Genomic DNA, 15,296 nt, shown 5'->3' on the forward strand with positions numbered 1-15,296 from the left:
CGTGAGCGCCCAGACTTAGACTGCAGACATATTATAACCACCTAAAAAAACACCAAGAGGCCCAGGAGAGTGATCACGGGACCAGAGCTGGACAGCGGGAGACGCCGTAGCGCCTGATTTACAAGTACGCAGTGGTAGAGGCGCATGTGCGAGTTATTCCCTGCACACGGGTCCCTGGTGGTAAAGGGACATAGATGCAGAGAGGAAGACAAGGCCCGCTGCAGAAGTGCTGCGCTGCCCCTTTCTGACTCACCTTCGATGATACTAAAGCCACCGGCGCCAGCACAATGCATTCTGGGTAGTATGCCTGAATATCGCCTGACATAGACCTCGTGGCCTAAATACCGTTTACATAAATATCGCTCCATTGACTATCATTAATCCCAAACTGAGTGGTATTTTCGTAAAATATAGTTAGGGCACAGTCTTTCACGTGGCATGTGTGGCTATCTTCTGCATTGCAACGGAGATGGAAGAACCCGAGCAGGTACAGCAGAAGTGTGACTCGCCGGCTCCTTCAGCAGAAATGCCCTCTTTAGGAACTTCTGGAATATCTGCAAGCCTCAGCAGAAGCGGCTGTAGGAAGCTACTGAGGGACGGATTCTGTATATATATATATTTTTTTTTTTACTGCAGCTGTGTGGAAATGTGGATTTTCCTGATCAGTTATGTCCCCTATCTTGGACCCCAACGGTTCTATATGCATGTTACAAGTACATGTATGTTCCCTCCAGTTCCAGTTTCTAAGACGCAAACATATGTGTGTCTACCGTCGACATGTTCTCTGTCAGATCCGCCATCACAGGGCTGGATATTCGATTCCTAAGTATGAAAGGCCACCGACTTTATATGGCTAAGTTACTTCATTTTTACAGTTCAGGCAAGTAGGCCCGATTCTGTCCTCAAGCCTTTCCCTGCTCTCTGTCTCTGACAGCTTCAGCTTGAGCTCGCATCTGTATCCATGAACTTTGTCCTACTCCCTGTGCAGCTAACGGTGCCTGCCTCGGCCAGTTTTCGCCTGTCTGCCAAGAAGTTGTATTTCACCTTCGAATTATCTATTTTGCTCTCCAGCCGATGCATTCCTGTCCAGTGATTTAGGTAAACATTTCCTTTAGCTCACAAGCAAAGGACTCAGCCTTTCCGTCCTCCTGCAAGTGATTCATAGCCCTGTTGCCATGGAAAGTTTTCTATCCCTCGCATCTCATATAGACACTTAGACGCTTGTACACGTACACAGTCAGTATAGAATAGATTCTGTCCGAGAGTCTCTTCCTTGAGGATAACATAGTTCTTTAAACATAGGATGTTAGATATGATTTGGGATTAGGTTGACTTGACCCCAGACTTCTCGTCTCCACATGTAGAGCTAAATGTCAAGCCCCCTTCACCCCCTAGTTGCACGTCAATTACACGTCATGCTGCCGCGCGCGCATCTATGCCAAGTATTATCTTATAGATCCACCTATGTCTGATAATTCTAACCAATCATGTTTCTTTTATTCCTTATTACGCCTAGTTTCGATTATGTCACTGTTTTGTCACTTTTCTTATCAAATGTTACGCCTTCTACATTCGTTTCATTGTAATGTACTTATTATAAAAATACATGTCTGTTAATGAATTATTGTACTTCACTTCCTGAACCCTCGTGGTGACGGAACCTGAAGGCCGCGACTCGAGTCGGCCATTTTGAATGGAATAAAGCCCATTAGAAAACCTCTTATACCACGGATTCTGCCTCTTATTATTTTGAGCTATTTACTTTATTTTAAGATTCCGTATGAAATTCAGTCCGGTATTTTTATTTACCACATAATGGCGCCCGAACAGGGACACTTTCTCATCTCACGCGCCGGCGGTGCGTTGCAGGCCCGGTCTCCTGCCACAGCTGGACGGACCATAAACGCGTACCAGCAGGATTTCCTGTAAGCTCCCTCCGGTCAAGCGGGGGCGACTGAGGCTGCGATCAACCCAGACGAGGCGGTGAGAAGTGCGAAGTATCCCGACCAGAGCCTAGCTGAGAGAGCAAGATCCGAGGTATACAGAGGCCCACCAGGTTTTCCGAAATCCCGACGTCCAGAGGGTCCGATGTCCGCAGTTATCGAGTCCTGTCCATTCTCTGAGGCCTTCCGTTTCAAGGAGCTACTCGGTGAGTACCATCGCCGGGGAGGCGTGTTGACGCGCACATAGGTTGTGCCGGTCAAGACGGATTTGGGTACACAAATCCGGTCTGCACTGTTTAGCAGTGTATATGTACTGTTTAGCAGTATATCAAGTATTCCGAAGTATTCAGTTATTGTCAAGAATTCAGCGTGGTGATTAGTTAGGCAGACTGTCATCATTGTCGATCATTGTTATAATGTTTAATGTTTAATGTTTAAAGTATTCAGAAATGTCTTGCATATTGTGGTATGAATGACTGTTCATTGTTCACTGTTCATTTATGGTGTTTTTCGTATTAAGAAAATTCAAGAGTAAGTATCAGATCAGTTGTCAATATGCCGCTCTTCTCGAAGTTAAGACAGATTACTACCAGAAAAGGGGTGCTTGAAGAAGCAGTTCCTATTCCTCCTAGAGACACTCCAGGACATTTCATGTACCATAAGCATGGCTTAGATGCCATATTGTTTCTTGATCTATGGGTAGATTATACCAAAGGGTTACCGGAAAGTCAAAGGTGGCCCATAGCGGGAACCTGGGATGCAGAGTGCATCATGAAAGTGGAGGAAGAGTTATGGAAAAGAAAGGTCAGACAGTCACAGAAAGACGCTGTTGAGTTATGGCGTAAAGAATCTCATAGACGAACAGAAAAAGCACGTAGACAAGAAGAGAGGAGTAAAGAAAGTTCAAATAAAGTTCAAGAAAATCTATTAATTGAGGAAGGTATCCGAGTGAAATCAGAACAAGTGAATAGACAAAGAAATGCTCTTATGAATGGTATGTATCCCCTTCTAGCCGAAGGACTACCTAAAGCCTGCTCCAGAGATGCCAAAAGACTTGCCACCCCCATTATTTCCAATTAAGGTACATCCAAAGGGGCATCCCAGAACCGCAGAAGATGTTTTTCTTTCCTCATATCTAGACGATGCAGCTCCCGAGTATGCTAACGCCACACCACATAGACCGTCTGGCGGAGGGGTTCAACGTCAGGATCAGGTATCTGTCCCCGTGCAACAGCAAGTCCCGATACAAGCTTCGGCAAGCACATCTGTTTCCGCATCTGTCTCCGCAGTCGATCCTATAGGGGTATCGACACCCATAGTTGCTGTGTCACGTTCAACGAATCCATTCACACCCGACGCCCCAGATGGGGCCACGGGAGGTGCTAGCAGTACCTTTACACCACCCAGAATAAATAAACTTGTTTTTCAAGAGTCAGCGCATTCACGTACACCAAAATTCGTAAATGAACGTACGCTTAAGGAACTCCTTGTAAATTGTAGATATGACCCCGTGGTCGGTAAAGAGGACGAAATGGTCCTGGCATCATTACGTATCAGACGAGCCGCAGAGTATTTAGCAAGGTTACCAGGGATGACTACGCATCTAGATAACATATATCATTTTGTTCAAACAGGACGAGATCCAGGATGTATTAACAGAGCTATGGAATTCCAGAAAGTAGAAATACAGGGGGAACTGTTACGTTTCCTCATAAACTGTGTAATCAGAAATCAAGATCGTCCGGGGGTAGACCCGAATGCAATGCTTATTCTTACAAGATGGAGTCAGAATATATCAGAAGGGAGACACGATAAGCAAAATTGTATAATAGCCATGTGCCGAAAAATACGTAAAGAAATAGAGCGTATTCATGAAGAGAGATTGGGAACAGACGAGTTTGAGCAAGATGAAGTGTCCGAATCAGGGAATTCCGCAAGACAGTCAGAGACCATAGCCTATGTAGGCAGAGGAAGATCTTGTGAAAATACTAGATGTTTTTCTGATCCAATACACTCTGTATGTCCAAATAATAGCAGAACGTATCCGACGCCTGTAATAAATCTGAAATCTCCCGAACATTCGTTTCAAGCCGCAGATAAAATACTACGAGAACGAAGAGGTTACCACCTCCTCGATTCCATGGATGAGCAAGAATTAGCCAGATCAGCCGTTCACTGGATTGTTAGTCCTGAAAAATACGGTGATGAGACCGTAGCACACACGTTTTTTAACCTCAGTACAGATGAACAACGTTTAGCTGGAATATATATGATTCAGCAACTCCTCATATTATATAAGAGCCAACGTGCTGACCCTGGTCCTTTACCTGATATATTAACGGAACTACTCACGAACAGATGGAGAGGTTCTAGTAACAAGCTAATTAAAGAGATATTAGTGTCACGTAAGCAGTATGTCCTTTTTGTAAGTCCGGATTCTCTCTCGCTGCCCCACAGAGAAAGAGCACCGTACTACATGGATAGACAAAATCCTTTACGGGAAGTGCACCCAATAAAAGGCGAAGACAATGAGTTTCACCGTGTATTTGTTTACACACCCATATCAAAAATGGAATTATTAGAAATGAAAAAGGTAGTACCTAGTCATGACAAAGACCCAGCGGGTTTCCACCGAGAAATTAAAGACATGTTACTGATGGGAGAGTACACCTTTCCTGATATTATGACGATATTAAAGGTGCTTTTGCCTGCTGGCATATATGAAAAACTGAAAGAAAAAGAGTGGGAAGTGGGAGACCAAAAGATAGACTGGACAGCATTAGCAGAGGAAGAAAGGGGCCGAGCTGCAGGTTCGGGGCTCGGAGATAAAGTTAAACTATTACCAGGTTTACTAGTACAGGTACTGCCACGTTTATTAACTACAAAAAAGGAAGATTGGGGTGCAATCACAGCCTGTAAACAAAAGCAAGATGAAGACACAAGCGATTATTATGCTCGATTTGAAAAATGTTTTGGTATAAATAGTGGTATAAAAGCAAGTAGTGATTCATATCCACATTTATTTGTGACAAAACTAGTGGAAAATGCATTACCTCCAGTAAAGAATAGAATATTGAAATTCGAGAGTACCTGGCAAAGTAACACTCCGTCGCAAATGCTACAAATGTTACAGTATCATCACAATAGAATTAGGGATGAACAAGAACACGAGCATAGACGCATGAAGGATACAAAAATGAAAATGCTAGTTTCTCAGACAGTACCAGCAGATGGTCACAAAAAGGGTGTGACACATTCTGGTGATTCTGCAGTTCCTGTAAAAGGAACCTGCAATTACTGTAAACAACTAGGCCATTATGTACATGATTGTCAAGTCCTGAAACGAAATATAGCTACAGGTATTGCAAAAGAGAGACCACGATTAGTTAGACAAGATCAGAATGAACAAGGAGCTATGCAGCATGGACAGTCCATGCCAGTTCAGCAACAGTCCATGCCAGCCTCACAGCAACCCATACAGTTTGTGCCAGCTGCACCACCGTTGCCTGCTACTGCCACACAAACCACAACACGACAAATGTATCAGACTGCACAGTATGAATACCCTGAGTATCAGCGTTACGCATGAACCAGCCTAGAGAGGGAAGTTGACTTACCGCTTATCGAGATTCCTGTAGATCAAGAAGGACCTTATGTACATAGTGAATTATTAGGTCAAGATAGAAAATTCTTACTCGATACAGGGGCAAGTCGAACAACCATAAAACGTAGTGAAGTTCCAGGGGCACCCCTCTCAGGCTCTCAAAATGTTTCCCTTGGTTTTTCGGGAAAACCTATTGTTAATGAAGTATCACAGCCTCTACCACTTACGATAGGACCTTTGACACGAACTACAGATTTATTGCTTACTAAATCATGCCCAGAAAATCTGTTAGGAATTAAAACTCTGAAAGCACTAGGAGCCATAATATGTTGTTCTCCGGAAGGAGTAAGGTTGTTTTTACGTGATTTTAAAGGTCACTATGTGTCTAGAGACATGGATCCCCGACTACAGACTTTACCAGTACATCTATGGGCACAAGGCCCTACGGATGTTGGCTGCATGAACATTACACCATATCGAGTCACATTGAAAGCAGGAGTGGTACTACCACGAATGCGACAATACAAGTTACCGCATGATGCTGTAGTGGCTTTGCTGAAAATCATTGATGAGCTAATTGCCCAGGGAGTAGTTGTAGAAACAGACTCCAATGTATGTAATTCACCGATAATTCCGATTCTTAAACGAACTGATCCTACTGCTCCACCAGTATACCGATTGGTTATTGATTTGCGTGAACTAAACAAGTGTATTGTACCACAATTCCCTGTGGTCCCTGATATATCATCATTGTTGACAGCAATTGATTCCGAAGCAACATTTTTTACTGTAATTGATCTCAAGAATGCCTTTTTCAGCGTCCCAATAGATCCGGAAAGCCAATACTTGTTCGGATTCAGTTTAAATGGGCGCAGCTTTAAATTCTCACGCGCTCCTCAAGGATTTACAGAAAGCCCCAGCATCTACAGCCAAGCACTGAAACGAGAACTTGACAGTATCCACATGCCAGTCAATACTGCACTGCTTCAATATGTCGATGATCTGCTGATCACCGCGAGAAGCGAGTCAGAATGTGAAAAAGCTTCTCTGACAGTTTTACATTTCCTAGCCGACAAGGGGCACAAGGTGTCCCCTTCTAAGCTGCAATTCTGTGTTCAGCGAGTTATTTATCTTGGTCACTCGCTGTCCAAGGAGGGAAGGCAGCTTACACCAGATCGCATCCAGTTAATTGCTAACATGTCAATACCCCAGACACAAAAGGAGGTGCGGGCTTTCATAGGCCTCACTTCATATTGTAGGCAGTGGATCCCTCAGTACGCATTTCTAGCAAAACCACTCATTCAGTTAACCACACAGGAGGCAGCCACATCGACTGTTCTCCCTTGGACTCAGGAACATACACAAGCTTTTGAAAGCCTAAAGGAAGCTTTATGTCAAGCACCTGTTTTAGCAACACCATGTTATAGCAAACCTTTTACACTCTTTGTTACAGAACGCGAAGGTACTGCCTTGTCAGTACTCACTCAGGATCAAGCAGGATCATGCAAGCCATGTGCTTATTTTTCCAGTACATTAGATCCCGTAGCTCAGGCTTTGCCTGCATGCCTGAAATCAGTGGCAGCGACAGCTTTAGCAATCAGACAAAGCGATGCCATAGTATTAGGACACCCATTGACAGTTCAAGTACCACATGCAGTAGAGGTTCTTGTGAACCGAACACAAACACAACACTTGACCATAGCAAGACTTACAGGTTATGAACTGACATTGTTTCAACCACACATAGAGATCCGACGGTGTAATACATTGAATCCTGCTACACTATTACCTGTAATTGGAACAGACCCACTAGCTCATGATTGTGTTGAAATCATTGAAATAAAGACGAAACCTAGACAAGACTTGACAGACGTTCCATTGTTAGATCCAGACCTGACGTTGTATGTAGACGGATCATGCATGAGAGCAAGTACAGGAGATTTAGTGGCCGCGTATGCAGTCACAACAGACACTGAAGTTATTGAGACACATTGTATAGATATTCTGTCAGCCCAAGCAGCAGAACTTATTGCTCTAACGCAAGCCTGTATTCAAGCCACAAATAAGAAAGTTAATGTATACACTGACTCACGTTATGCATTCGGAGTTGTACACGACTTCGGCGTGCTGTGGCGAGAGAGAGGTTATTTAACGTCCCATGGTGCCCACATTCAGCACGGGCCCCTCATTCATGCTTTGTTAGACGCAATACATCTACCCACTGCTATATCGATTATGAAATGTAAAGCACACACGAAGGTTACTGATACCATTTCTCAAGGCAATGATTTAGCTGACAGAACAGCTAAACAGACTGCTCAGAATCGCACATTAGACATGACAAAGCCAATAGTTCAGACACCAACACAGTGTATGACAATTAAGGATCCCGCACTTGACGTAATTGACATACAGACACATGCCACAGCAGAAGAAATAAAGAAGTGGACTGAACTAGGAGGGATCCAGACAGATCAAGGATGGATGACGAAGGAGAAATCTGTATGGTTTCTCCCTGATTCCATGGTTCAAGCCATTATAGCTACAGTTCACAGTCCAGCACATTTAGGAGAGAAGGCTATGCTAGACAGCATTCAGCACATTTGGTTCAACAAACATTTACGAGCAGCAGCTAAACAAAAAGTTCGTACCTGTATGATATGTTGTCAGTTTAATCCAGGAAAGAGTGTTCCCGTAGAGCAGGGTGGATTTCAGCCTCCTGACCATCCTTTTGAAGTCCTCCAGATGGATTATATTCAGATGGAACGTTGTCGAGGATTCAAATATGTCCTCGTAGTTGTCTGCGCTCTCTCCCGTTGGACAGAGGCGTATCCCGTATCAGATTACACTGCCCCGACTACTGCCAAGCAGCTAGTTCGAGAATTCTTCCCACGGTACGGTTTACCACGTGTTGTATATTCAGATAACGGTCAGCCTTTCTCATCCGAATTAATGAAACATGTCTCACTCTTGTTGGGATATCAGTGGAAATTCCACTGTGTCCGACACCCCGAGGCAGCAGGTCTCGTAGAAAGACATAACCAGACACTGAAAATCAGACTGTCCAAAATATGTAGAGAGAAAGGTGTCGACTGGATAGTAGCATTACCAGTTGCACTCTTTTACATGAGAATGGTAGCACACTCTAGAACAGGGCTATCCCCGTATGAGGTGATCTTTGGTAGACCACCGAATATGTGGGGGACGCCTATACCACGCAAAATAACTGACATTGACTGTAACATGCTGACAGATTACTTGGCTTCCTTGATGTCTGCACTACAATCTTCTCGTTCACAGGTAGCTGCAGCCTTTCCCGACAACACTGAGGCGAAACCCCATGACGTTGTTCCGGGTAATCTTGTCTTTGTGAGAAATTTCGACAGGAAAAGTCAACTGGAGCCCAGGTGGAAAGCACCCAAGTTGGTCCTGTTGACCACAAGAACAGCCGTGAAGATCGAGGGACGTAAAGGGTGGATTCATTCAAGTCACGTCAAAAAATTTCATGGACTACCTTCAGATATAGACACTGTGCCCTGCACTCCCTCACAGACTGATTCAAAACTTCCTTTTGTTGAACAGAATGACTCTCAGTGCTATAAATTAAAGCTTAGGCCCAAACAGTCGAGCAATTTGATTGTTTAAGTCCTCTCCAAGGTGAAGCGGTTGAATTGTCTCCGACATGTATCCCTTGGACCTGAGTAGAGAAAATACCCGAGAAATGTTGAAACGACAGGCGTATTGTAAATCACTGCGTAGCTACTGTATGAGGACATTATTAATTTTGTTTTTATTGAGTATTTTAGTGATTATTACGAGTGTGATTTTGCACATATATCATCCTATCTCTAGACATGTTTATAATGTTGCTGCAGAACATTCTTTTAGTGACCTACCGCCACATGAATTATCTTATAGACTTGCGCTGCGCAATAACACCTTCATTAGTATGTTACATCATTCCCATCAGACTAGTAATGCGACCAATTGTTGGGTGTGTGGCCGACTTCCTCCCTATCAGAATAACAAAGGAGTTCTGCCTTTCTTTCCACATCCATTCACACACAATGGCTCCTGTGGAGCATGGTTTAGTTTATTAAATTCCATAGACCCAGACACAGCAGTTTATCAACAACATTGGATATGGGGAAATCTGAATCTAGTTTTATTCAAAGTCTGTCACCCTAATAAGGAGGGTCACCCCAGTAGAACAGGAACTGATTTAGAAAATGAAGTGTATAAATTAGGTAATTTTACGCCTAATCTTATGATTCTGAATGTCAAATCCGAAGTTGAACTAATTCTGCCCACTATGTCAGTATTTCCAGTTAAGGGTGAATTATGTGTAAGAAAAGTTGGTTCCATACATATGGGCCATAGCCAATGCGTTACCACAGTAGAATATAGTGATCAAGGTAAATCTTCATTTAGAGCTTCTCGCCATTCTTACTTCATATGTGGTCAGACGGCATATATGCGTCTGCCTCTAGATTGGGATGGTACCTGTTACATAGCATTCCTTTTGCCACCTGTTTTCCTAGCTCCCCCTGATTATTATCGAAATGTTCATTTAGTACACAATAGAGAGCAAAGAGATCTCCCAGTTGTCGATTATACTGAGACAGCATGGGACAAGTATGTAGATTTCAATAAAGGTATCTTTCCCTATATAGGTACAATATCAAATAGTAAGCTGATACGCAGACTCACCAAGACTCTTGAAGCTGTAGTAAACGAGACTATAGCCGCCCTAGGCAATCTGACAGAGGAACAATCAGTGATGAGAATTGTTGTTCTCCAGAATCGTCTTGTCCTTGACGTCATCCTGGCCGATAGGGGCGGAGCTTGCAGGGTCATCGGATCCAGCTGCTGCATATTCATACCAGAAAATTCGCCATCTGTATATAAAGCTATAACACGCCTTCATAAGATTGTAAGCCAGATACACGAGAATCCAGGCACTTGGACGTGGTCCGGGTGGTTTTGGAGTGTGATATCAGCCTGGGGATGGAGAGTTTTATCCTTCCTAGGTATTGGCCTTCTTATGCTCTTCAGTTGTTGTTTATGCCTGCAAGGTGGACCAGCGATTTGTGGTCTGTGTGCCACATCATGCATTCCACATCACAGGTCCCGTTCAAAATACCGGAAGAAGAAGGAAGAAGAAATGATGCTCCATGAGCAAATCAATGGAATGATGAAGATTGATGTCTCGTGAAGGGCAAGAAGGGGACAAGGAGGGAATGTGGAAATGTGGATTTTCCTGATCAGTTATGTCCCCTATCTTGGACCCCAACGGTTCTATATGCATGTTACAAGTACATGTATGTTCCCTCCAGTTCCAGTTTCTAAGACGCAAACATATGTGTGTCTACCGTCGACATGTTCTCTGTCAGATCCGCCATCACAGGGCTGGATATTCGATTCCTAAGTATGAAAGGCCACCGACTTTATATGGCTAAGTTACTTCATTTTTACAGTTCAGGCAAGTAGGCCCGATTCTGTCCTCAAGCCTTTCCCTGCTCTCTGTCTCTGACAGCTTCAGCTTGAGCTCGCATCTGTATCCATGAACTTTGTCCTACTCCCTGTGCAGCTAACGGTGCCTGCCTCGGCCAGTTTTCGCCTGTCTGCCAAGAAGTTGTATTTCACCTTCGAATTATCTATTTTGCTCTCCAGCCGATGCATTCCTGTCCAGTGATTTAGGTAAACATTTCCTTTAGCTCACAAGCAAAGGACTCAGCCTTTCCGTCCTCCTGCAAGTGATTCATAGCCCTGTTGCCATGGAAAGTTTTCTATCCCTCGCATCTCATATAGACACTTAGACGCTTGTACACGTACACAGTCAGTATAGAATAGATTCTGTCCGAGAGTCTCTTCCTTGAGGATAACATAGTTCTTTAAACATAGGATGTTAGATATGATTTGGGATTAGGTTGACTTGACCCCAGACTTCTCGTCTCCACATGTAGAGCTAAATGTCAAGCCCCCTTCACCCCCTAGTTGCACGTCAATTACACGTCATGCTGCCGCGCGCGCATCTATGCCAAGTATTATCTTATAGATCCACCTATGTCTGATAATTCTAACCAATCATGTTTCTTTTATTCCTTATTACGCCTAGTTTCGATTATGTCACTGTTTTGTCACTTTTCTTATCAAATGTTACGCCTTCTACATTCGTTTCATTGTAATGTACTTATTATAAAAATACATGTCTGTTAATGAATTATTGTACTTCACTTCCTGAACCCTCGTGGTGACGGAACCTGAAGGCCGCGACTCGAGTCGGCCATTTTGAATGGAATAAAGCCCATTAGAAAACCTCTTATACCACGGATTCTGCCTCTTATTATTTTGAGCTATTTACTTTATTTTAAGATTCCGTATGAAATTCAGTCCGGTATTTTTATTTACCACAGCTGTTTAATTACTTTACTTCTCTTCGTATAGTTGAAGCACCCACTAATCCCGTGTGAATCTGCCTTCCCACACTATACCCACGCTTTTCCTACTGCAAACACCAGTGTGTGCTCCCAGCCTCACTGCAAAATTGTTGCTAGTTTTCTTTTCAACCGCCGCACTCTCATGGCTGCTCGCCGTTTAATTAAGCACCATTTTCTTATTTTAGTATGAGTTGCTGCACGAACCCGAAGTAACAGTGCTTATTTAAGGTAAACCTTTCAACAGTGACTTTGTCTATTGCTGTTTTATATGTAGTCCTCGATGTCTAGTGTCTAGGTGTATTAGCAAATGGCAGGGTTTCCACCTCCCCACGGACGGCATTTTCTACTGTATGATTCACTAGTTTTGGTTTCCGCCAAGACAGAACCAATGGCTCTTCACTGCACTGCTATCTCTGCAGTGACGAGAGCAGTGCCGGGATTAAAGGTGTGCAGAGGGGGCTGAGTGTGTGGGTCCAGACACCAAGTCCTAGCCTGCCAAACACAAGTGGAGCCAGCCCAGAAACAAACCCGATTTGGCATCGGGAATTATCCCTCTGCACTGTAGCCCCTGTGGCAGCGCCAGGATGGCTTCCCTACTCCATGGCAGACTGGAAGGATGGCTCAGTGAAGGAGAAGTACTGGCTAGTGGTGGTAGGAGGTGGCAACGTTGCCAAGTCTGCACTCACCATTCCGTTTATCCAGGTAGGCGCACTATTTCTGGCATGCACAGCTCATCTATGCCCGCCCTCCTCACACCGGCTGCAAACTGTCCTTCACCCAGCTGCTTAGCCCCTGCACCGCGGCCTCTGCTCTACTTGACCATCTTTATCCGGGCTTGTCTCTCCCAAAGCAGTGTGCCCCGCACTCTAGACACTGCCCCCTACTCTGCAAGCCTTCGGGTCACTGATGACCATCTACCAGATACGGAAATTAATTCCACCTCATCCACACTCACTGCTCCCACTCTGGGCCCCTGTAACTGGGGAAGTCAGTCTTCCACCTTATTATGTGCTCCCAACCAGTGAAATCTGATTTTCCCTCAGCCACACACTGTGGCACACCAACCTGACCTGTTGTACCTCCTCAGAACTCCAAACTACTTGTCTTCTTTGTCTCTCCAACCTTTACTGTCCCTCCTCCAGTCACTGCTAGCAACCCAATCACTGTGTCTCTTAGACACTGTCCTCCACTTAAAATCTCTCCTCCCCCATGATCAGCCTAGCGAGGATGGAGTTAGTCTTTACTTTGGATGTCCTTGCTGGGTGATTGGGGAGGCATGAGTGCGGGGTGGGGTGTCTCTCCAGGGGCGGTCCTCAGGAGTGGGGGCCACCTGGGGGGACATGCTGCTTGGCCCGGTTGTGCGCAGCTGAGACTGGGACGACATGGCACTAGGCGTAGTTTTGGTGGCAGTATGCCACAGTCGGGTCCTCCCGCTGCCCTCCCAGAACTATGCATTGTACGAGCAAGGGGGCCTGCATGGGGCGCGGCTGGAGCCTTTTCATCTGCCATTGCTTCCTGACGCACCGGCAAGTGCTAATGCTTGTCCTTCTGCTGTAAAGATAAAAGTAGACATAGAACTGCCGGGGAGAGTGTCCATGTTTGAGATTGCATGTACCTCTGCACTTGGGATATGGCATGCCCCTCTGATGTCCTGGGCCCTCGCCCTATGGTGTTTATGTCTAATGGCTGCCGGCCTATATGGTTGTAGGCAATACAGCTGTGTACTGCGCCAAGTGCGACCCTTCTAAAATTTAATAAAAAGTTGTTTGTAAAATCTCTCCTCCCATCCCATAGATAGTACACTCCACTACCCAGCAAAGAGTCTGCACCCAAAGAAACTATGCTCCACCACCCAGCATCCCTGTCCATTCCTGCCAACTGCAGAACGTATTTTACTTCGCATTACCATCTGTCTGGCTTTCCCAGATATTCGGGCCTTCTTGCCAACTCACACTATGCCACTCCACTCCAGATCACTTGTTTATCCACACAGCAGTTAAGTCCCTGCAGACTGCCCCTCTTTCGCCATACTGTTTGTACCTTCCACATTCTGTTAAGGCACAGGACGCTCCTCCTTCTACCAAAGTCTTGCTCTACACTTTAGTACTCCCCCCCCCCCCCCCCCCCCCTACTCAGGTACCGGTTCCTCCCTCCTGTCCTACCACACTTGGTTATAATATCAATGTGTACGCATATGCTTTTTCCTTTGCTGCTGCCAATTCATCACATTTAACAAAGAATGGAGAATGTTTGAGCTTTTAATGCTTTCTAAGTATAGTTTCAAGAGTCTTTGTGATAAAATAGCAAGACATTGTTTTTTGTTTTATCAGACTTTAACGTTCTCTATCTTCATTCAAGCTTTTTTGTGGGCTAGTCTGTTTTGAATTTCTTTTGGTAGGGTTTGCGCTCGTTTTCGACTTCTTTTCAAGGGGTAGTGTGCGTGTGAGTGTTTTGGATTTCACACCTGGCAGCACGAGTGGCGAGGCGAGACACAGTTGTGGTGCCTGTGCCTTTAGAGCGCTAGCCTGGGCCTGTGGCCAGTAAGGAACTATAGTCTGTTTGCATTGGGGGATTGAAGGGGGCAGGTAATTGAGGCAGAATTGAAGAGTGTATAATTTCAGAGGTTAGAGGGTCTGTCGCAATTTAAAGATTTTCAAAATATATAACAGCACTACAGTTTAATACGGTTTCTATTTGTTTGTTGGGAGGTTTGCATTAAAAGAGCAAAAACACAGGCCCTGGAACACTTTGCATCACAAGCATTATGTACATAATTGCTGAAGCTCTTTCTCTGTCGGACCATCACCCAGGCACTCATCCTCTGTTTTTTTAAACCTCTCCTGTGGTCAGTCTCATTCTGACACGCACTATCTGTTCCCCCTCTCTGTTTCACTCATTCTCTCTCTCGCTTCCTCTATCTCTCTCTCAAGCACATACAAAATGTTTCTCTCTCTCTCTATCACCCTTTGCCCTTCCTCTGGGTATCATTCTATTATATTGCTGTCCTCTCATACTAACTAACTCAGTCTGTCTTTCTCACATGTTTATTTCTACCCCTACACACACCCTCTTACCTCCATGTTTCATTCTCTTTCTCGGACTTCAATGCTTCTATATATATTACACTGATTTCGGACACTGTCCACACAGTTTCTAATGAGCTCCATTGCCATAAGTGCAGTCTGCCATCGGAATCTGGCGTCTGGATTATTCCCTAGTGCCCGTCCACTGCTCCTGTTGTAATTCAGGTACTATTTCCCAACCTACACCCTACCGTTGTTCATGTCCACGCCCCATAACAAAAAAGGC

Source organism: Triturus cristatus, chromosome 4_2 (assembly GCF_964204655.1).
Source record: "Triturus cristatus chromosome 4_2, aTriCri1.1, whole genome shotgun sequence".
Lineage (NCBI taxonomy): Eukaryota > Metazoa > Chordata > Amphibia > Caudata > Salamandridae > Triturus > Triturus cristatus.